Source organism: Anopheles funestus, chromosome 3RL (assembly GCF_943734845.2).
Source record: "Anopheles funestus chromosome 3RL, idAnoFuneDA-416_04, whole genome shotgun sequence".
Taxonomy (NCBI): domain Eukaryota; kingdom Metazoa; phylum Arthropoda; class Insecta; order Diptera; family Culicidae; genus Anopheles; species Anopheles funestus.
The window spans coordinates 16,964,964-16,986,337 of record NC_064599.1 but is presented as its reverse complement, the minus strand read 5'-3'; the positions used below and the strand labels follow the sequence as shown (position 1 = coordinate 16,986,337).

At 42.9% G+C, this 21,374-nt stretch overlaps 1 protein-coding gene across 3 annotated transcripts in view; it reads right to left on the bottom strand.

The window, feature by feature from the left end:
• The window catches only part of LOC125768005 (serine/threonine-protein kinase phg2), a 134,543-nt gene that overhangs the window by 30,486 nt on the left and 82,683 nt on the right, over nt 1–21,374 (bottom strand). Inside the window, exon 6 of one of the 3 annotated variants that reach the window (XM_049435096.1) lies at nt 10,579–10,628. The exons of the other annotated variants lie outside the window; for them this stretch is intronic. The gene's annotated coding sequence lies outside the window, so the exon portion shown is untranslated. The remainder of the gene's footprint in view (nt 1–10,578; nt 10,629–21,374) is intronic. 3 annotated transcript variants of the gene reach the window in all.

The window sequence follows — 21,374 nt, the reverse complement described above, 5'->3', positions numbered from 1 at the left end:
ATGCTGTTTTATTCACCATTATATCTTTCATTATCATAATACAAATAATGTATCTTTTTTATTACATATAAGTAACTCGGAATAAGTAAGCTTTACAGTTTTATTTTAAGGCAAACAAACGATCATGCTGTCAATTAAGGTAAATAAAAACAAAACGACACCATCGATTAGCGGATAAGTGAGTAATAAAAACTTGAACTTAATGGTGCTTACACACCGAACGAGCACCGAAAAGGACGACGTCAAGATCGTCAGATCCTCAATAACATCGCCTCACGCTAGGTGGCGCTAGCAAGATCGAAAAGGAAGTAGACACTTCGTCACTCCGTTAGGCAACCTTGAGCAGTTGGTTTGCGTTGACGACCCTTTTACCACCAGTCATAATGTAAGCGTTCTATTAGTGATGTATATTATTCGCATCTGAATGGAGCACCCGTTTTACGCACCAAACAGCTGCTTAATAGCTGGCTAATGCGTCACTGTGCCAGTGTTCAAAACGGCATCATGCACGGTTAATCACGGCATTGGCACCGGATAAATCTTCATTAAATTTACGCGCCTGCGACTTCACACACAGACAAACTTGTTTCCCTACTTCCGATCCATATTGGAGGCTAATATTGAACGAGTTTTTTTTGTGTTACTTTTGGGGAGCTTTTTTGGTGAATGTTTTGAGTCGTTTTTAATGAGACCTCGAAGTTGGTTAAGCGCTACGTAGGATTAACATTCGTCTCATTTTAGGCGAATCGTCACAATCAATCAGGCGTACAACGCTTCTGTACGGTTTTTGGCATTGGTTTAAGCCATGGTCAAGGTACCGTTGGCTGGCGCTGCTGTGGTTGACCTTCTCGCGGATCAACACCGTACTGGAGGCCAACGGTTCGGATGAGTTAAGCTATTCGCGGTAGCATAAAAATAACTTAACAAAACAAAACAAAAAAAGTCGAGCTCAACGATTACACAACCGCTAAACCGTGACCATGCTCATGGACACATTGGTCAAAATTGGCATCTACACCACGGACAAAATGAAACAAAAATATACCGTCAAATCAAACCCAACGTACCAACCCCCCAAAAAAAGCCGTAACCGGTTGGCGCGAGTCATTTCGATCGGGATTTGAGGGTTTTTCGGTATTAGGTGTTATCGGATGAAATTAGCATATTATGATCGGGATGTTTTTTTCTGTTTTGTTCGCTTTGGTTTGTACCATTCCGTGCTCCATTAGGTCACCACCAATCAGCTCGGGTAGGGGAAAATATTGGAACGTGCGTGGATAGTGAATTCCCGAAAGCGCTTCCGGTGGTTTCTGCGGTGTCACACGGTACTCATTTAACCGCAGCGAGTAAGGTTTATCGCCCGGTGCACGGCCACAAACGTGACTTTGGTGGGTAAGAATTAATTATGAACTGAGTGCTCTGAGCTGCGGTGGGCTTTCCAACCAACTCCACCAACAAACGCCCCCTGTTTTTGGGGTTGCTTATTCCCAGCACTAGAACTTTCTAAAATGACCTACCACGCTCGGCCACGCTTCCCATGATAAGGAAGGTTTCATTAATATCGACCACAGCAATCTTGTGCCACCGGTTCACATGGGGGAATGCACATTATCCTCGTGGCCGAATGGATTTCACGCGTACGTGTGCAGGTAATATTATCGCACTTCTAAACACAACAAGCACAAACACACCGTCAAATCCCGTCACTAAGACTGTGGTTATAAATCTTCTCACAGACAGAACGCATCATCTTTGCAGCGAGACGCGAGATGCGGCGAAAAGGGCGGTGTTTGGCTTAAGATGAGAAATGCACAGCGTACAGCGCATCATTCTTCTGCATGATTGATGCACCAGCGCGGCCCATGACGAGAAATGCAATCCTGGAATGGGGGTTACACCCGGGGCAAACCCACTCCCTACGGCGGGAAGGATCGGTAAACAATAAAATTTAATTACATCTTGTCTCTTCTGGCGTTTGCTTGGTGAGACGTGAGAAACTGCCCAACATCATCGTCCTGCCCGGATCGTCATCATGTGCCTGCCCGGTCCATGCCTTGCTCTTGGTCGCATCGACTGGGTGGTGGTTCCTGTATGCATTAATCCACCCACCCGTTCTGTCACAAAGCGTCACTCCTTTATATCTAAGCTTTGCACCGCACGTACACCGCAAAGCTCCGGTTGAAGCAACAGCAAACACGCCTGACTGGTGGCTTATTTTAAAACGAAACGCCCTTACTTAACCTTTGCCCAGGCATCGTTCTGTGTACAGGCGGGTTTTCAAATCCTCTCGCCTTTTTTTTCTTGTTTCAAAAGCACCAAGAAAGATGGATGATGTTGGGGAGTATATGTTTCCTGTATGGTTGTTTTTCCTCCAATTTTCTTTCCCCCCATATTTTCTCCTTTCAAGAGTGTGTTTTGTAAATGTGCATCCTTACGAAGATGGTTCCGGGGCCATGTTGGGCAGGCGACAAACAAACCATTGAATGGCGATGCATCATGAAAAGAATGCCATTAGTGCGCGTTACAGCGCGACATTGCCGCTACGAAAGCGATGGAAGCGATGAATTGGAGCACCGTGCAGGCCACTTCAAAAGAATGCTGTTCGCTCTGTCTGTGCCTTGGAACGTTGTAACTCATCACGCGCGGTATCCTTTCGTGTGCTCCTTTTGGGGCGGTAGTACAAAACCTGGATCACACGCTCTGCGTCTTCCACATTTGGTACGTACAGTGCTGTTAAGAAGGGAAGCCAGTTGACAAGGATGATACCGGATCAAGAAGGATTAATGCTCATCATTAACGGCTTATTTGCAGGTTTTTTATGTTTACCGCAGGAGATTTTTTCTTGTTTGAAAAAAATGTTTTTATCTGTATTAAGGGATTATTTATTTATTTCAATCGATTTGCAACTTAAAAAAAAAACAAATATATAAAAATACGCGAGAAATCTTTTAACAGCCCATGCGGTGCTGTTTATAAGACAAAATCCGTAATAATAAAAAATAAAATAAAATAAAATAAATAAATAAATTAAATTATCTCATACGTCCACAACATAGGATCCATGGATAGAACCCGGACATTCTGATTATTGTTTAAATAATCATATCATATTAAATAGCTTGCTTAATAGCTTAAACAAAGTTTTTAAACAAACTAGAGCTCTGAAATAATCAAAGAAAATATTACAAAATTTCAAGATTAACAGCATTTTCGACACGCCTTTATGGCAACTCCCCTGATCAGATAGTAAAATACCAAAGCAAATAATAAATTTCATGGTTGCGTAAACTTTCACTCACGACCGGGAACAGACCGCGCACAGACAGCAACGAATAGATTGAAAAAGGTTGTATTATAATGCCATAAATAATATTGTTCACTTTACCGTGATGCGCATGTTATTTTTTTCGCTTCGCTCCCCACGCACCACCGGCCTACCCGCTATCGATTATCCTCCGCAGAAGGATGGATTATGCTTTTAAACAAAATTAGATGATCTATTTATAATGGTTTTGCTAACAAATCAACCCTAGCGACGAGTGTACATGGAAAATCGTTCCATCCTTCAATCGAGGGGAAAGGAAGAAAAAAACACGGAAGGTGTGAGAAAACATGGATACGGCTCATTTCTTTTCGAGTTTCACTGGAAACGAACGTCCATGAAAAAAAACCCCAAACCTTCCCAAAAAAGTGGAGATCAGGATGAGCAGTGAAGGAAGAGCTAACAGATTCCCCAAAAACAGATTGACGGGTCAAGGGTGGTTTTTTTTTGCTTCACTTGCTCCCGTTGTTAAGGATTTGTTTGACTGGAACAATGAACTAAACTAATACCGAACCCTGGAGGAAGAAGAAAAACGCCAACTGAAACGGTTCACAAATATCCTGATATCCCTTCGGTAATAAATCTTAACACCCGTAAACAGCGAATGAAGAAGCGCTCGAAATTCGAACCAATCTTCCAATTCAGAGGATGTTTTTTTCGGTTGCTATTGGATTGATCGGTTGATCCGGTTCATTGCATCGGTTTTTGTGTGAACGGGCGAACCGGGCATGGGATGTGGACGGAGAACGGGGTTCGAGGCGTTTAAATGTTCATAAATCATAATCGTTCGCATACGCTTCCCTTCTCGACCAAAATGAAACACGCCTCGTAAGGCCTTGTCCGATTACAACTTCAAGCCCTCGGTTAGGGTTGGGTTTGATTTGGGGCGGACATCGAAACATCAAACCGAACCGGACCGTTCGTTGGCGTACAACCCTGCTCCCTGCATTTGTACTCCCGGTGCTTCTGTAACGAGCCCGGCGAGACGTCTCGGGTCTGTTATCAACTTAATTAATCATGCGTTCGCTTCAACATCCGACCATCCATGTTCCCCGACCCCGTACAGAGAGTTGTGCGAAAATGGATTCCATTAGTTAAAACACATCCGCACAACAGTCGTTTCTGTCGGGCTGGGCGATCCCGGTTTTGGTCCGGGTGGTGCCTCCGATCCTACAATCTCACACATCAACTTAACCTTCTTCCGTCCAGCAGTGAAGAGAACCTATGTACACGGCAGGCGTTCATTTTTTATAGAAATCTGAGAACTCTCAGCATGCTGGAAAGGGATTATCATGATACGTGTTCAGAAGCAGTAGGATATTGTGGCAATGCCAGTAAGTATATTGCATTCTTCGGAAATTGATTGGCTAGCATCCCGGGGAAAGACTCAAAACTCACCAAACTCTACGAAAGGCCAAAGTCTAGCCTTGGCAATAAAAGTTGGTACCAATTTCACTCTCAAAAACGATTGCCAGTCAATAAATCGAAATTAGTGAATATGTTACCTTTACCTTTGAATCATTCGTTTGTCGTCACTTTTCGACGAACTTCTGATGTCCGCACTCATCAGTTTTCAGCAAAGTTTGAGCCACTCTAAAACACGCTAGATGAACGGCTGGCAACGATTGTAATAAGCGGCATTCGAGTGGTTGATTGATTTTATGGCTCGCCTGTTGTGAAAGGCAAATGGTCCATACCCTGGCAAATGCCCCCCCCCCCCCCCCCCCCCCCCCGACGGGTGTGATATAGCTTCCTTTTATCGCCAAGGCACTTCCCTATCGCTACCTTCTGTTACACGGCAATGATGGATGCCTTCCGTCTTGGCACTTTAGGGATGATTCTCGGAACCGTGTGTGTTCTTTGGAGCCGGGAAGCTCTTCTGCTGGTGATGATCGATGATGTAAACAGCGCAACCCGTTGCGTTGCTTAGGGAAAGAGGTAGCTCAAACCCGATTGCATCATTCACTGGAAACCATATGTGAATGATGGCCTGGAGTAAGAAGCAGCACACGGGCATACGGGTTGGTGGGTGCTAGTGAAACATTAAAACATTCTCATCAGGACCAGGACGAAACATCCGTTAGAAAGCTGCCGACGAATGCAGCTTTACGAGCAAACGGTAGGATATGATGGCAATTTCTATAAAATAGAAAGACTACCACGGAATGGCGTCAATGGGCGCCTCTAGAATGGGCACCCATTAAAACTGTCATAAACGGTGATTTCGCCGTCCGGAGAACGACGTTCCTGCCGTTTTATAGTGGTCCCTCTCCCCCCCTTTTACGGGAGAACGCTTTAAAATGTCCTCGATGACTCATTAATGGGGGGGCCATTAAATGAAATTAAAACATTCAAACTGACAATCATATCACGCTGTTTAAGCCATTTATCTCGAGTGGTTTGTTCTAGTTTGGTCGTATCTGCATAATTATGATTCGTCTAGTTTCGGAAACTTTAAGAGTTTTTAGCTGCTGGGGGTCGGCTAAACTAAATGGGCTCTTTAAGCTAGGCCTTCAGTACCAAATTCACGAAACGAATCAACAAATCAAAACCAATTTCACTGAGTTTAATCTCGTTTAGAGGCTTAACCCTCCCCAAACCTTCGTTGGTAACGCCTCCGGGCTGTACGATCTATCCTTACTCCTTAGCCTTAGTTCGGAAGGCTGTTTGTTGTTGATCGATTGATTTGATTAACCAGCCGGTTGGATCTGTGCGTCACGACGCGGGCTCAAATTTCGTCTCCTTGAGCAAACCGATTATCGTCTTAAGAGTGATTCCTCCCGGGGGGCTGAAGTTAACGAAAAACAACACCAATGTCCCTGGTAAAATGCGTCCGTTACGCACCCAGCATGAATATTGCTTAAGAAAAAAAAAACAACGAACCCACTCCAGTCTCGTATCTACATGCAAAAGCTCCCATGACATGTAGAACAAATTGCACTGTGAAATTCGTTTACTCCCCTTTTACCCCCGTGATCTTATTGTTAACCAATTTCAACGCCATTTCGCACCATTCGGGTTGTATACGGTTTTGTAGTAACAAAATCGATGAAGATAGCTTGTTACATCAGCAAAGTTTGGTGTGACGTCAGGTTTGCTGTTAGATCACACGCTAGAAACATCAACGAGTCTCGCCGAGCAGAATTAATGCCAATAACAAATGAAGCTTAAATCAGCCCTTCCTTTCAGTTGCAGTTCTTGGGGTTGTGTGCGCGCACTTTTCCATTGATCAATGGATCGCACAATCGGATCAGTGACATGGGTACCAACAGAATTTGGACCGGCCCCGATTCGGGTTTGTTTTGATTGCGATTGTTTCGGTTGACCAATTTGGGGAGGGTGGCTATGATCGCGAGTTACAAAACCGAGTGGTTAGATTGATCGACACGGCAGTACTAAACGACCGTGGAAAGCGGGTGTGCGCGACCAGAATGGACGCTACACCTTACCCTTGCAATATCCAGCGCATGAGGTACAAAATTACACGGATGTTGGATGTTTGTGTGTGGGAACTACGGTTCGATAGAAGCGGGTGAAATGTAAAGGTTTCGGAGAGTTGAATTTACGATGCGGACGCATCACAGAATGAACGCATTGCGACAAAGAATCGAAACAACCCCAACCACAGTATGGCTGGCCGTATCTCTGGAATTGGTGTGCAGGCTCGTGGTGCATTGTGGTGTAAGAGCGAAGTGCATCGTTGGGTGGATAGCACAAAAAAACGCACACATAACATAGAGAATTAATTGTTCGGGACAGGAAGATGTGGAAAACGATTCCATTTACGGGTTACAGCCGGGGCGAGAACGGAAAAGTTGAATCGGGCAAGGAATTGGCTGGTGTGTGGTGGGTTAGCAAATGAATAAATAGTGAGCGCAATTATGTTGAACAACTGGCCCGGGTCGTTTGTTTGCCTGTGGAGAGTGAATTAGTTTGACGTGCTATGTCTTTCTTTTGTGGGTTTCGGTTGGCGTTAAAAGTGGTCTGAACGATAACCACTTTTAGATGCAAGTCGCAATCTGTTCAGCAAAGTTAATTGCGCTTACGAGTTCTACTTTGAATGTCGCGTTTGGATATTTTACTTATTGTAATTGGTATTTAAATGTGTTTTTTCATGACTCAATTTGTTTATTTACTTATAGTACATTTATTCATTTGAAGACATTTTTTTTCTTCTCCTTAGATGGCTTTAAAATTCTAAAAATTCTATAGAATGGGGTAATTAGTTTGTATCTAATTTTACCAGGTACGAAATGTATTTAAGTATTTCATTAAAATAAATAATTATTAACATTTACCACGAAAGTTGCAATGAATTTGTAGCTTGCTGTACTGTTTTTGCTGAAACCACCCCATGAGATAATTTAGATATTAAATTTAAACAAAAAAAGCAAAGTGTTAATAGAAAGTAAAACATAAGCTTGTAAATTATTTGCTGATACTACCACACTTGAAGCCATTTTGTTAGATAGTTGTTGAGTTCTACTGGACGTGTGTAATATATGTTAATAGGAATAGTTTTGGCATAAACGAAAAGCCCCCTTAACAACTCATATTTCATGGCTGATTGGAGGATATAAAACAAAACGATGTATACCTCCAAGCGCATCTAATAATATCCGTGTTCCAGTTACTATTTTGAAAAATTAAATAAAAAAAAATACAGAAAACCATTTTGAATTAATGGTAGATTGTGTTATTCTTTTTCCCACCCGATATTTTAGTATGTAAAACATGATTAAAATTATAGCATAATCTATCTTCTAGTGAACTGTCATTTGCTATAATTTAGTATAATTTGCTAACATGTTTTCAGTATCAGTTTCATTACTTAAACAGCTCTTCTCAATGTGAAATTGTGTCATATCTAATTACATGAAAAGAATAAAAATTGATCATTCAAATCTCGTTGATCGCTTCACACCACCTTTTTCCTTCTAACAAAAGCTTAAAAGCCCAATATTCGTTAACAATCTTATGCTATCATCCAAAAACGAAACAAAAAATGCACGTGAAAACAAAGGCTTAACACAGCAGAAGCTGTAATCGTTCATCCAGCTCCACGACCACGACGGTTATGTCGTGGCGTCCGTCAACTCCGTTTTGCGTTCCCGTGTGAGAGCAAATCACTACACAAAGGTCCCAAATGGCACCGCCTGCGTAGTACAAAAGGCGCAAACACACAAAAGCAAAAGGTAGCAACGTTTTACACCTTACAACACCAAAGGGAAAAGACGTGACATGGTTGACATGGTGGAAGACACATCACACCCATGCACATGTATGCTCTTCAGATGGCTACCGGTGTTTCTCACCCGGGTGTGGTTTTCCGTGTGTGGACATTGTCAAAGAAACGATCCGTTAATGAAACCCATTTTCAAAAGCTTTAGGCAATTGGTGGTAGTAGCAAGGAATGGAAAAGCTCCGCCATCATGAACCGGCTAATGTTGGGGGGCGGTTGGAAAAGTTTATGCGACAAAACAACTTGACAACTTGTTTTGGCTATTGTTTTTGTGCAGTACAAGTGCATACGGATTAGATTGTTTGTGCGCTTTTGTTGTTGTGTGAGAAGTTTGCTTTGTTTGTGATCGTCAGCGAACGATTGTCGCACCCGCGTGTATGTGGACAACCGCTCGTTCTCATCGCATTTTGAACCGTTGAAGGTAACAAAGTTTACGCATGTGCATGGGATACGTTCCCACATGCATAATACTATCGGAATTGTATCCACCTGTACACGTCCCGTCCGAACAGTTTGAATTGAATTCCAAAATGTCATCAAATGGTAACTCTGGTGGTCATACAGAATAGTCTCAGGTTGCTGTGTAACTACGATCCCACGATTCCAGGACAGGTGGACATGAATCGTTTTGCTTTAAAAAATCATTCAATGGTAGTATTTTTTATTCTTCCTCCAAACGAAATGCTACACCATGTGTGGTGGAAATACCGGCCGGAATGAAGAGTTCTGTCTGCTGTCATAAGTGGTTGTAAACGGAGATGCGCCATGCATGCATCCGTGCACAATCATTGGACTGTTAACACGTGTCTCTTTTCATTTCTTCCCGTTTTTTTTCGAATGCAGCACCGATAGTGCCAACATTCGTATGCTGATTAGTTCGTTTGTCGACGAGTAGCAGTTTTTTTCTATTCTTCCATCCGTTGGCCTCTATCTCAAGCTTTCTGGCCGGCTCAGGTGCAACGGTTTCCCGTGGTCACAAAAATCAGAGAAAGCCTAGTGGCCCCAGTACAACCTCAACTGAACAGTGACCCGAAATGGCTTCGAAGTAATACACCTTCGTTCGGGTTGTGGGTGGCCAACGGAACGTCCCGTGAATGGATGAACTCAAGTGCACTGCGCCTCATACAGTGTTTGGTGTTTGCCAGAACCCGGGGGCTACACAAGAAACGGGGCGCAGGAATTCCGTGTGCAAGCACTGCACGATACTTTTAGCATAATGAACACCATTGTTCCGTAACGAACCTTGTGGTAGATTGTGGTGGGAAGGTTTTTTTTTGAATGGTTTTTGGGTGAGAAGCCTGAAGGGAAAGGATTACCGCTTTCCAGTATAATGCTTTGCCTTTACGTTAAAACTCTCGGGCTGCGCCTTAAAACGCGTCATACAGAATGAACTGTTTCAATGTGCTGTTTTTTTTATTCCTCTTGTTCCCATGTGTGCAGCCACGAATGATAAGGGGATGATTTGGATTTTTTTTCCATTTGGGTGCTTCGAAAAACCAAACCATTGTGGAAGGAGCACTAAATTTTCATTGAGGGCAAATAGAAGGAAAATGTTATGCAACAGAAAAAAAACGTTTGCATAGTAAAATAGAACCGCTTTTGTGAAATGGTAACCCGTTAGCCTTTTAAGTTTAGCAACTAGTAGAGTTGAACGGAATCGAAATCCTTAATTTGAAAAAAAAGAAGGAATAAAAGGAAAAGCCTTAGACTAGGGTATTGCTCCAAACATTGATTTTGGAAATTCGTCAATTTTAATTTCAATTTTGAGGCAGATTGCAAAAATATGATGTTCCGATATGAAGGTTTCGATGAATCTTTGAGAAACAAAAAGTACTTTAAACGATTAAACGTATACAAAAATAAATTTGTTTTTTGTTGCTTTAAATAAAACAAATAGTATTTGTTATTAAAAATGTAGTATTTATAAATATAGCTAAAACATATTTATATTAAAGCTTTAATACAGCATGTACGTACCAAATAATTTAGTTAAAGTAAAATTTAAATAACTCACTTTTTGCTATTCTAGCTCCGCACTAGTTCCAGATTAGAAGTTGTTTTTACCTATAAAATACAAAAAAGAAAAAATTACGCGTTAAAATTTGTAATTTTTACACATCGTCCATGATAGCATAATAGTAATTTGAAGCTTTATTTTAAGTCCTCGTTGAAGAACTACAATCATCCAGGAAAATGTACCGCAACGTAAAACAGGTCCACCGATCATTGCAATAGCAATTTAATTTAATGGCGTTATTTCTTAAGTGCTCGGATTTCTTCACTCATCCTCCTTTTTTTCGGAGTGGAAAATCGTTGTCTGTAACAATCGCGAATGTGCGAAAGTTTTCCCCGTCTACGATTACATCATGCTTTTATCCTTATGGTTCCCTCCAGAAGCAGGTAATGTGTTTATTTGTTCTGATCCTTTTTTGATCTAACACGTTAAGGCTTTGCGGTTTGTAGGAAGCCGGTGTTTATGAGGTCATTGATAGGGAGGGTTGCAATTCCTTTAAACAAAACAAAACCCCAAGTTTTATCGCTTCCCGTACGTTAAGCACATACATTTCGTTTTATCTCTTTGTGATCAATTGTTTATTCAAGTGTAGCGTCAATTGTGGTTTAAAACGTTCATACGAGGCCTACACTGAACGTGGTGCAGACGCTGCACGCGAGATTTCCACGCGAGAACTTTTCCCATTAACCTTTTTTTCTCACCCAAACGATTTGATTTTTTTTTGCTTTGGCTCTCATACACCGTACCCGCTGATCGTTGTAAGGTTGGAAATAGTTTGGGCAGCTTGTGATCACCTCGCGAAGCATTTTCCGATTTCCCGTACCATGATTTTGTAAAGTTTTCCCATTGGCATGTTTTATTTTGCACCGTTTTGTTCTCGGCTTGGGGCACCTGTGGCAGATTCGACTGTATGGTTGCAGTTTTCCATCAATCCACACACACACACACACTCCGCGGGATAAACTAAATGCATTTGAATTCCGATTCGCTAAAACGTTCTGAGAAAGGGTTTTCCGCTCGTTTTTTTCCATTTTCCCTAAAGCTACGAATAGAAATGAAAACCTCAACACTGAAGAAAAAGTAATCGTAGTACCGAAAACAACAACTTTTCTCGCTGTATTTTTCCCTTCGCATAATCCACCCGTCTGTTTGTTTGGTTCGGAATGATCGTAGCTCTTCGCTTGTGGTCAGAGTTTGTACGGCAGCTGCTCCACTGCACGGACACTTGCACCTTGTTTGGCGATGGAGGCCAACTTAAATTGATTAAAACTCACCACGTGCTACGAGCAGTAGTCGACCTTCCCTAATGCTTCCCCCCTCGTCAGTTGGTTATGATGTGAAAATGTGGAAAAACTTTTCGCGGAAAAAAGTTCCATCCGGAATTGCAACAAACAACAAGGCCGGCAAGCACAGGACTGAGTATAACTGAGCAGCACACATCAAAAATGAAACGAGAATCGGTGTATGTGTACCATGCTCCTTGATGTAACACAGCACACCCAGGTGAAGGATCTTTCCAGCTGTTAGTGGGAACAAAGGAAATAAAAAAAAAAACAACAACGCCAACCAGTTATGAGAAAAATCCTCGCGAGAATTGTACCACTTTCTGGACTTTGTTTGTACCGTCCATCCGCTCTGGTTGGCAGGATGTGAACCGGGGATTAGCATTCCGTTGCTGATGAGCTCAGCTCGTATCGGTCGGGTTGAAATCGGATGGAATGTTATATACCGGTGGTAGAACATCACACCATTAAATAACCAGGGTGGAAAAATCCTTAGCTTTGAATTCGTGAAAAATAAATCACTGTAAAGTTTTGATTTCATAAATAAATAAATGTTGGATGTTTATTGAGTGGTGTTTTTGGAATGAAAGAGTCGGCGAAGGGTTTTGTTAGCTATGGCAAATCAAAATGGAATGTTTTTTTGCTAGTCGAATTTTCATGTTTACATTGAATAATTTATTTGCCAAAGGATCGTGGGAAAAAATTAATATTTCAAAAAGAATGTCATAAAATTACATTTTTAAAACAATCTAAAAATTATTTTTTCAAACTAAAGTATTTAAATAACGTTTCTCGTGATTGGTGTGGTATGAATACAAGCCAATTTATTCCTTTTTTATTTTTTTTCCACGATGGTTCATGTATATGCTCCTTTCTACAAACGAGAACTATCAAATTAGGAGCATCTCTATAGCCGGTAGTTATGGAGCAGCAATTTTCAAGAAGCGTTTTTGAGCGTTAGGAATATTAAAAATATAATTTGAATAAAAAAAACCCACCCTTTGGCATAACTCGCTTTCACTGTTCGTAGTGCTCGAAGGATAGAAACGAACGTATTGTGGAATCGCTTTACTTCAGTTTGCCCTTTTTTTCAAGCATTTCATTTCCTTTCCTTAAAGCTCCGTCTACTTTCCACCATTTTCCCGTGCGGATCAATCCTGGCTAGGTGATGTAGCAGTGGTCAAACACTAGTTCTTCGCACCTGGAACATCGAATCGCACCGGATGGACCAAAGCACCCGGTTTGAGCTGTTTAATTGAACTGTAGCACGCGAATCGCACGTTTTGGTACGCCCCCAAGGGTTCGTCTCGTTGAAAGCCGCACCAGACGCACCTATAGTTATTCAAACTAGGAGCCAATGCTAGAATAGGCTTTTGGGTAGGAACGAGTGGTGTTACCTCCTAAGGTCTTCTTCCACTGCCACATTATGGTGGGAAATGATTCACTGCATCTTCGCGTCTGTTCGTTCGTTCAAGGTTTCCGCCATCAGTACAAGGTCCGTGACCATCTTCGGTCGTCCCTGTTTAGTGACGGAGAGTCCTCTTTCGGTGGGCAGCGTACATCTAACAACTATCCACAAAACACCGTCATCATCATGGCGGCCATCCTCGGATTCCATCCCCCCCAGTGCCCATCAGCGCACGCTAGACGAAATGCGCCACCATCGCGGTCCATCGCGATCGGAAGAACGTGACCGATCGAAAACGCAGGAAATGACGCCCGCCCGGTTTGCGCCGTGTTTCACTCTTTGCACACCATAAACGGGCAGTTCAAAATCGTGATCGGAAGATGTGTGACCGTGAGTGTGCCGCCGGCAAACTGGACCGGAATGGAAAATCTAATCAACACTCCAGCACGCTGAAAGGCATAGAGCACCTAGTTTCGATGCGCGGGGATGGCACACAGTTGGCACAGATGCCCTGCGTTTGGGGTGTAATGCTTTTTGCTAGAAAATTTAACCCCTTCTTCTCCCTTTCCAACCCCTGGCCACTACACGGCACGATCCGTTTCGATGCAGATCGATGGGAAAATTGGATCGTTTGCGTAAACGCGATGTCTTTCGGAATGGATCGTTTGCTTGGGTTTTGCAGCGCCGGCCGCCCTGAAGGTTATCCCACGCGGGTGAAGAGAAATAAGGGCTGCAATGTCGTCGTGCTAAAGTGAGGGTCGTTCTCTTTGCATAGAGCTCTGTTTTTATTTTGCTCTTTCTTTTAAATCTCTTCCTCTGTTCCTTCCCACGACGAAGCTGGGCTTCACACCTTTTTACGCGGCGAAGTCACTTCACCCCTAAAAAGTCCGATAGAACATGCAGGGATCCATGATCCAGTAACGCTGGGAACACATAGAAAAGGCAAAGAAAAGGGGACGAAAAAACACAAAGTAAATTGAAGGTGTCGAAGGGCGTCCAATGTTATGCAAATGCTATTGACGCGCGTCGGTATAACAGTATCGCCCGAAATGGAAAACCACCCCAAAAATGGGCTTAGTGTGTGTGTTGTGCCTTCAAGTGCTTAGGTGTTACGGGGCGTTTCACTTCAAGTCAAGTGATGCCCTTCCCGTGCACGGCAAGCCATTGACGAGCTCGGCAGGAAGATAATGGCTTTCTTCAATTCATACGATTGCTATTGAATTCGACAAAAAAATGCCAATCCTAAAGGGTGTGTGGTTTTCGTTCAACCATTTCGCCGAAATATGCGATATCAAATGTGTCTATCGGTAAGAGGAGTTACCTGTCCGACAATCGGGAGATCTAATTTTAGGAAGTTGTTAATATAAATTTGCACCGAGTTTGTAGTATGTGCGATAGCATAATCTGTACCTTTTTCATACGGAATGTGACGTAATCGCATCCATAATTAACGACCACCGTCAAATGGTCGCCAACGTTTATGTGATGTGTTGTGGTCAAGCGTTGTGGTTCTGTGTGCATAGCAGCGTGTAGGTTGATTGTTGTAATATATTAATATCACTCCATCCCTACATGAGGCTTAATTGTGCAGCTTGGATGCACCGCGGTACGTTGCACTCTAAGAAGCCATTGTGGCGTAAAGAATAAAATGAAACCCAAAGCATCGTTTCACTAGAGGTAATAGTCTTTGGCCGAAGACAGCACATCGTCTGCAACTGGAGGAAAAAAAGAAAACAAACTATGGCTGATCGTCGGTGATCCTCTATTATCTGGCCCATGATAAAGCTTTTGCAAAATGACAGGGCTTTGAAAAATAGAATAACGTCTGCAGCAAACGGTCATTGGACTCCGGGTCCGGGACTTGCTGTGAATCGATCGTCTGTCGGTGGAAACCTGCGGAGACACTCGAGCCACAGACCATACCCGGATCAGGTTGTGCACGCCTTTGTGCATTGGTTCCGTAATCAAGCCCCAAGTGTACATTGGGGCGGACCTGAACCGTGTAAATGATGATCGTTCGCCATCATAGAAGCGTGCTTTAATATGCAAATCACAGACATTCGCTCGTTGGCGATGAGTGATTGCTGTCATTAGTCTTTGGCTGATCGGATTGAAGATCACCTGCAGTAACTGATGCAGATGGTTATGGGAAGGAAAAGGGCATGTCCAGCCGATCATCATCATCGTATCGTCTTACTGTCTGGAGTGGTCGGGAGGTCGTTGACACGGTTAGACGATAGAACAAGTTCTACGAACTGTGGAAGGTGTTTATTTCCCTAATGAATGGAATAGAAATTATGATCGCATGATATGCAAATATGGAAAATTTGTAGTTTTTTTTTAAAGGAAAGCAATAAACTATCATTTCCACATAAGTACAGCAATTTTTGTAGCTGAAACAGAAATCTGTTTTTATTTTTTTTAAATAAAATTTAGTGTACTATATTTTAAATTGCAACTAAAATACTCTTTGACATTACTATTTTTTTAATGAATAAAAAAATCAATTATGATGCCTTCCATTTTATGCATGCTACAGTGCTTACAGACTATCAAATTATAAAAATGGCACAGGAATATTATTTTTTACTAGTCTTTTCTAGTTAACTTTCTTCCTCGAACCGTGTAACGTTACCCTATCCTGCGTGATACGCAAACCAATTTAATAATAAATTAAATTTATGAAGAAAAGTATGCTTTAAAGCAGCATATATTACCCCCAAGAGCAGACGAATCGTCCTGGAAGCGTCTGTCTACGGGAGGACCCAGTGCCAGTACCGAGAAGGAAAACACACACACACACACCTTCCCGCTAGATGAATTAATTAGATAGCCCAGCATCGTGCTAGCAACCAACTCTCCAGTGCATAAACATCACGCTACAACCAAGGCTTGCAGCATGAAAACTCTCGCTACGGTTCGCTTTGGCACCGTTGTGCCGCTGCTACTTCTGGTGGTTTGTGGTAATGATAATGCGCCAGCATTATCAGCGCACATCGTCCCTGGGTGCTCCACGTCCTGCCGTTGATCCCTACGGGACAAAACTGCACAACCGTTTTATTTGCGTTTACATTGTAATGAAATCTCACCTGACGCGTTTGGTGTGTTCGCTTGTGCTTGTGAGGATCGCGCAGGGAAACCGGCAGGACTTGTACGAGCTCGACACGCTGCGGTAAAACCACAACGGCCGGTAGAACGTTTCCGTGGCCCATAATGGAGTGATGGTGAAACAGTTTTATTGCCCTTGATTTTTTTTTTATTACACCCATTTGTGAAGACCAGGACAGCTAGTTAGTCATTTTGGGGGATGTATGTTGCTTCGGATGTATCGTACGACACTGATGAGTCACCGTCTTTACTACGTCGTATGCAAAGTTTGTCCTGGCTCGGAAAGCATTAGTGCCGAGAGTGTTTTTCGGGGAAGCATCTTGATTGCCAGGATCAAGCAGAGAAGCCCGGGAAACGCTTGTAAGTGGTTGTTTTGTACCGGTGTAGGTTTACTGCCATGCTTTCCCGTACGTTGGGATTCCTTTTGAATGTGTTGCTTGACAGTTCGATTAAAGTCACACCATAACATCCCGGGGATGAGGCACGTTTGACGCAACCATGGTCCGTTGGATGGAAAATTTTAATTATAACAAACCATGCAAACCCAAACCTCCCCGTGGTCGTTGGTAGTGTGAGCCTTTTTTCCCTCAATTCCACTATTCGGCGAAGCAGTATACACAACATGGTGATGAAGCTTTTTGCAGCAGACCACATCAAAACAAAACGACAAAAAAGTGCATGAAAATGGGAAAAACTTTTCAAATCTACACGCGAAATATCTTTCACCCCTTTTTGCCTGGGTCCCTGGACCCAAGGTTGGGTTCCGTTCCGGATGTGTCTCAATTTATTATTCCTGCTTTTGCATCAACTCGCTATGATGTCACCGTGAAGGACGGAATTGGTTTCCGGTGACCATGGCGGGACACATAACCAAGCGCCTGGACCATGTTATCCGAAATTGGTAGAAAAAGTTAAATTGGAATAACTTCGAATGTGCTTTAGGAGTAAAAAAAATGGTATGGAAGGGTAGGGATTGTGATCTTACAAAACATCCTGTAAGGGCCTACCCGTTTGTTGAGATACGCTAGCCGTAATTGAGGTTAGAAAGCGTAAAGTACCTCCCCGGAGCATGGAATCGAATTTTCCACATTCACTCACACAAACACACACATACATTCATATCCTATCCCTCGATAAGGGAGTGAGGGTGGGGGAGGAGAGGGGGGAAGTACAAGGTTGACATTTGCAAACCAATAATCCATCGGGTTCGGCAAAAGGCAAATGGAAATTGTTCCCCGGGTTTTGCCGATTATTCAATTTAATTTACGACACTTTTACACTTTCCCGGGTTTTGTCGGTACGGTTTCCGGCGGAAAAGGGGTGTACCGATTGGTGGCAATTGAATGCGGCATCGTTTCGTATAAAACATATCCTTGTGTTGTAAGAAAGTGAGCTAAAGCCTGTTCGTTTGGCGTACGAACAATTTTCCACCGAGAGCAAAAGAAGAAAAAAAAACGGATGTGGCTTCATGATTTCTGTGAGCTTTTTTGCCACCGGTTCTGCCCCTTTCCCGCTTCCCGGTCGGGGGCCATTTTCCCTGACGTTGAAGTTAACATTTTCCCATTTCCTTGCAAAAACCCGGAACCGAAGGTAGGTGAGCTTTTGCGGTGTGAGCCGGTAAGATAGAACGCGCCCCAAGAAGGAGAAAAGATCGGTAAGTTTATGTTGACGCGTTTTGTGTCTCGCTCGCGCTGTTCCACCCTCCCCGCAGTTGGTTGCACAGGACTAAGTGGATGTGCGGAGCAAAAGGATTTCCGCTGTCGTTTTGCTGCCTTCCTGTCGACACCCGGTACCGGAAAAAGAAGACGGAGAACGAAGTTGTGCAGAAAGTTGTTTTCCCTGCTCTTTTTCGCAGTTTTTCCGCGCACCAAGATGGAAATAGAAAATAGCCAAGTGAAAGAAAAGGTTGAACTGAGGGAGGGGGTACTTGGAGAAGAGGAAAAACTGAAAGATGTGAAATAAAATAATAACGAGGAAAACACAGTCTTGGAGCTAACCAAAAAAAAAGGGGTCCCATAAATCCTTAATGTGGTAACCTGGTAATGCGGACACTGAGTTAACCTTACCTGTGCGACCTGACCCTGTATCGGTGCGGCGCATGCAGTACTTCAAAGAAGCGTTGGAAGGTTACACGACCATTCAAACAACCCCTTGACGATGATGATGATGTTGTTCCCAGCCATGATGACGGTGATGATGATGTGCAAAATCCTGCCCAACCGCTCGAGTGTGTCGGTTTTTCGTCGTACCGTATTTACATTACAATTGTGTCCCGTTTCACGTACAAAAGTCTCCAAAAAATCAGCATTTAACAGGTTAGGGGGTAGCCGAGTACGAACAAAAAAAAAACTGACCTATTTGCAAGAGCTTTGTTAGTGCTTTTGAAGTTTGGTAAATCATAAGCAGGGATTTTAAAACCAACAGAAAAAAAAGCTGTAACTAAATCTCCAACTTTATCCATTTCAAAGTTACCACCAAAATCTACAACTTCAGGTAGTTTTGGTCTATGGTAAATATCTCGAAGAGAGAAGGAAAAAAACCATGAAGCTAGTTAGTTACCGTTTTTTGTTTTCCATTTATAGTGTAATTTTAGCTCACCAGTTCATTATGATGTATGGCTGTACGTTATAAGAGTAGCACACATTTTTAGCACAAAGGGTAAAGTGTGTCAAAAGGATACATTTATTTCGGGCCATCCCAGAAAAAGGGGTCTGGCTTTTGGGAAACTTTTCCCGAAAAGCTAACTGCTAATCGTATTTTTCTTTACGATACAGATTACTAAACCATCCAACAGAGTCTGTGGGATCCTCATCCTTTAATGGTAGTTTGAATACAGCAAAAAAACTAGATAAACCCAAATGCCCTTTACTATGCCCCGGTTCGAAATCATGATTCAGGGCCGGAAATTGAGTTTGCTTATGTGTGATAAAGCATGTGTAAGAAAATAGCAACTAATCCAACGGTTGTATTTCATACTACAAAGGAACATTCGTACGGTGCTGGCGATGGTGAGATAGGTTTTGTTTTTCCTTTGTTTTTGGTTCGAGGTTTGGGTTGAACAGTAACGGAATTAGGATCACTATCGTTTCGTAAAGTTAAAGAAACATAGCAAACTATCCTTTTTCCTCTTACAGTTTTTTTCCCTCCACATCTTACTCGAAGCGGGTAGCTCCTATCGGGGTGGATAGATTCATCGCCTTAATTGAACCTTTTGCTCCATTTGTTAAGCGGAAGTGTGCTAGTTGATACGATAAAACTACAACAGGCAAAACAAAAACAAAACATATCAAAGGACACATTCAACAGGAGTAAAACAAATCGTCGCAATCCGGTGTGGACACCATTTCTGCAAGCGGACTTTCCCTCGGACGACTGATCTGCAATCAGATTTTCTTCATTCTCTCACCCGTACCTCGGGTTTTCTATCTGTATAAATCGAGTTATTTTGATCAAATTTTCGTAAGGCAAAAAACACACACACCTTGTTGGGGTTGGACTGTTTTGTGTGTTTTGGTTCGTCCGGTACGCCAGAGGGCGCTAAACCATTGCTCCGAAACTAAACTCAATTAATGTTGATTGAAGTTTTTCCGAGAAAAAGGCTATCATTTTGTGCCGGCCCACCGAAATGGTAGGTTGGCCACCCTAGAGCGGGAGGAAATGGAAAATTCCTTAAGAAAGATCGCTTTCCATGAGCTCACAAGACGAGGTACGAGCATAATGACGCACCCAAAGACCCCACACAGGGGGGTATCTTATCGTTCGTGAGCGAGTGTAATATCCTGTTGAATGTGGTACATTAGTTTTCGTGCACCGCAAGAAAAGCGTAAAAGGAAAACATACAGCAACAAAAAAAACTACAGGTGAATAGGCACCGCGGGACATAATTTCCTTAATCGATCTGTCGTCTTATTTTAAGGACTGTGGGTTTTGTGGGCTCTCTCTCTCTCTCTCGACAATAAACATTTCACCACGGATCGTTTGGGGTCGTCTTGATGCTTGTGTCGTGTTTTGGGGTGTTTTTTTTCACCACTCCGGGATAAAGATAAACTGCCTGACGTAGGTGTGCCTTTAAGAAAAGAAAAACTCTCCCCCAAGGTGTAGAACCATTACAGGTACACCTTAAAATGGGCTAGTGCTTGGGGTTTGCTGATGAATGCTTCTAGGAAAACGAGTCATTTTTGCTGGCCTCCTTGTCCCATTATCCTGTAAAGAAATGTAAGCTTTTCTTGCTTTTGTGTGTTACGCACGCGATCACACACGGAATGGGCACCAAAACACACACCTTTTCATGGACCGGACGGGGCAAGATTTCCCGGTCCGGGAAAAAAGGAAGGCATTTCACTCACCCAAAGCGTAAAAGTATGGCAGTTCGCCACTCGAAGAAGCGCAACACGAGAACACGAGATTAATGACCGCGATATGTTCATTATGGGACTGGGACTGGGAAGTGTTGGGCCAGGACGTGCCCGTCAGCCACCATTACTCTAAGTCAGAGCAGTCAAATGAGACTGGTTCTCGCAGAAAGTCGCATTCAAAACCACCCCCCCACCCAGGAAAACCCCATCAGTGTACTGACAAGGGCCGTAGGGGTGTAGCCATGAGCTGCAGCTTTCTGACAGGGTTTAATGTTTCGCGCACTACGTCTGTTCAGGGATACGCTTTTTCCTTTGGTACGCGCGTGACACATTGCCGCAGCGTTTGACGGTTTGAGGATGAGAAAATTAATCATAATAGCAAAGCGACACTCCCGCTTTGTCAAAAAGTGTAGTTTGTCTGTTGGTATGCGCGGTATTTCTAGACCGGTGGAAGATAATCCTGGAGAGCTTATCGTGCGGCTGATTTTTATTTGCATGTCTTCTGCTTTATGCTCTTTCCGACACTGTTTGCTGTCGTTTGTGGTTGGAATTGGAGCTTTAGCAAAAATGTCAACTAAATCACTTACATTTAAGTATCCGTTGTGGAATGAATGATAAAGATCGCAAAAAATGTGTCTTAAA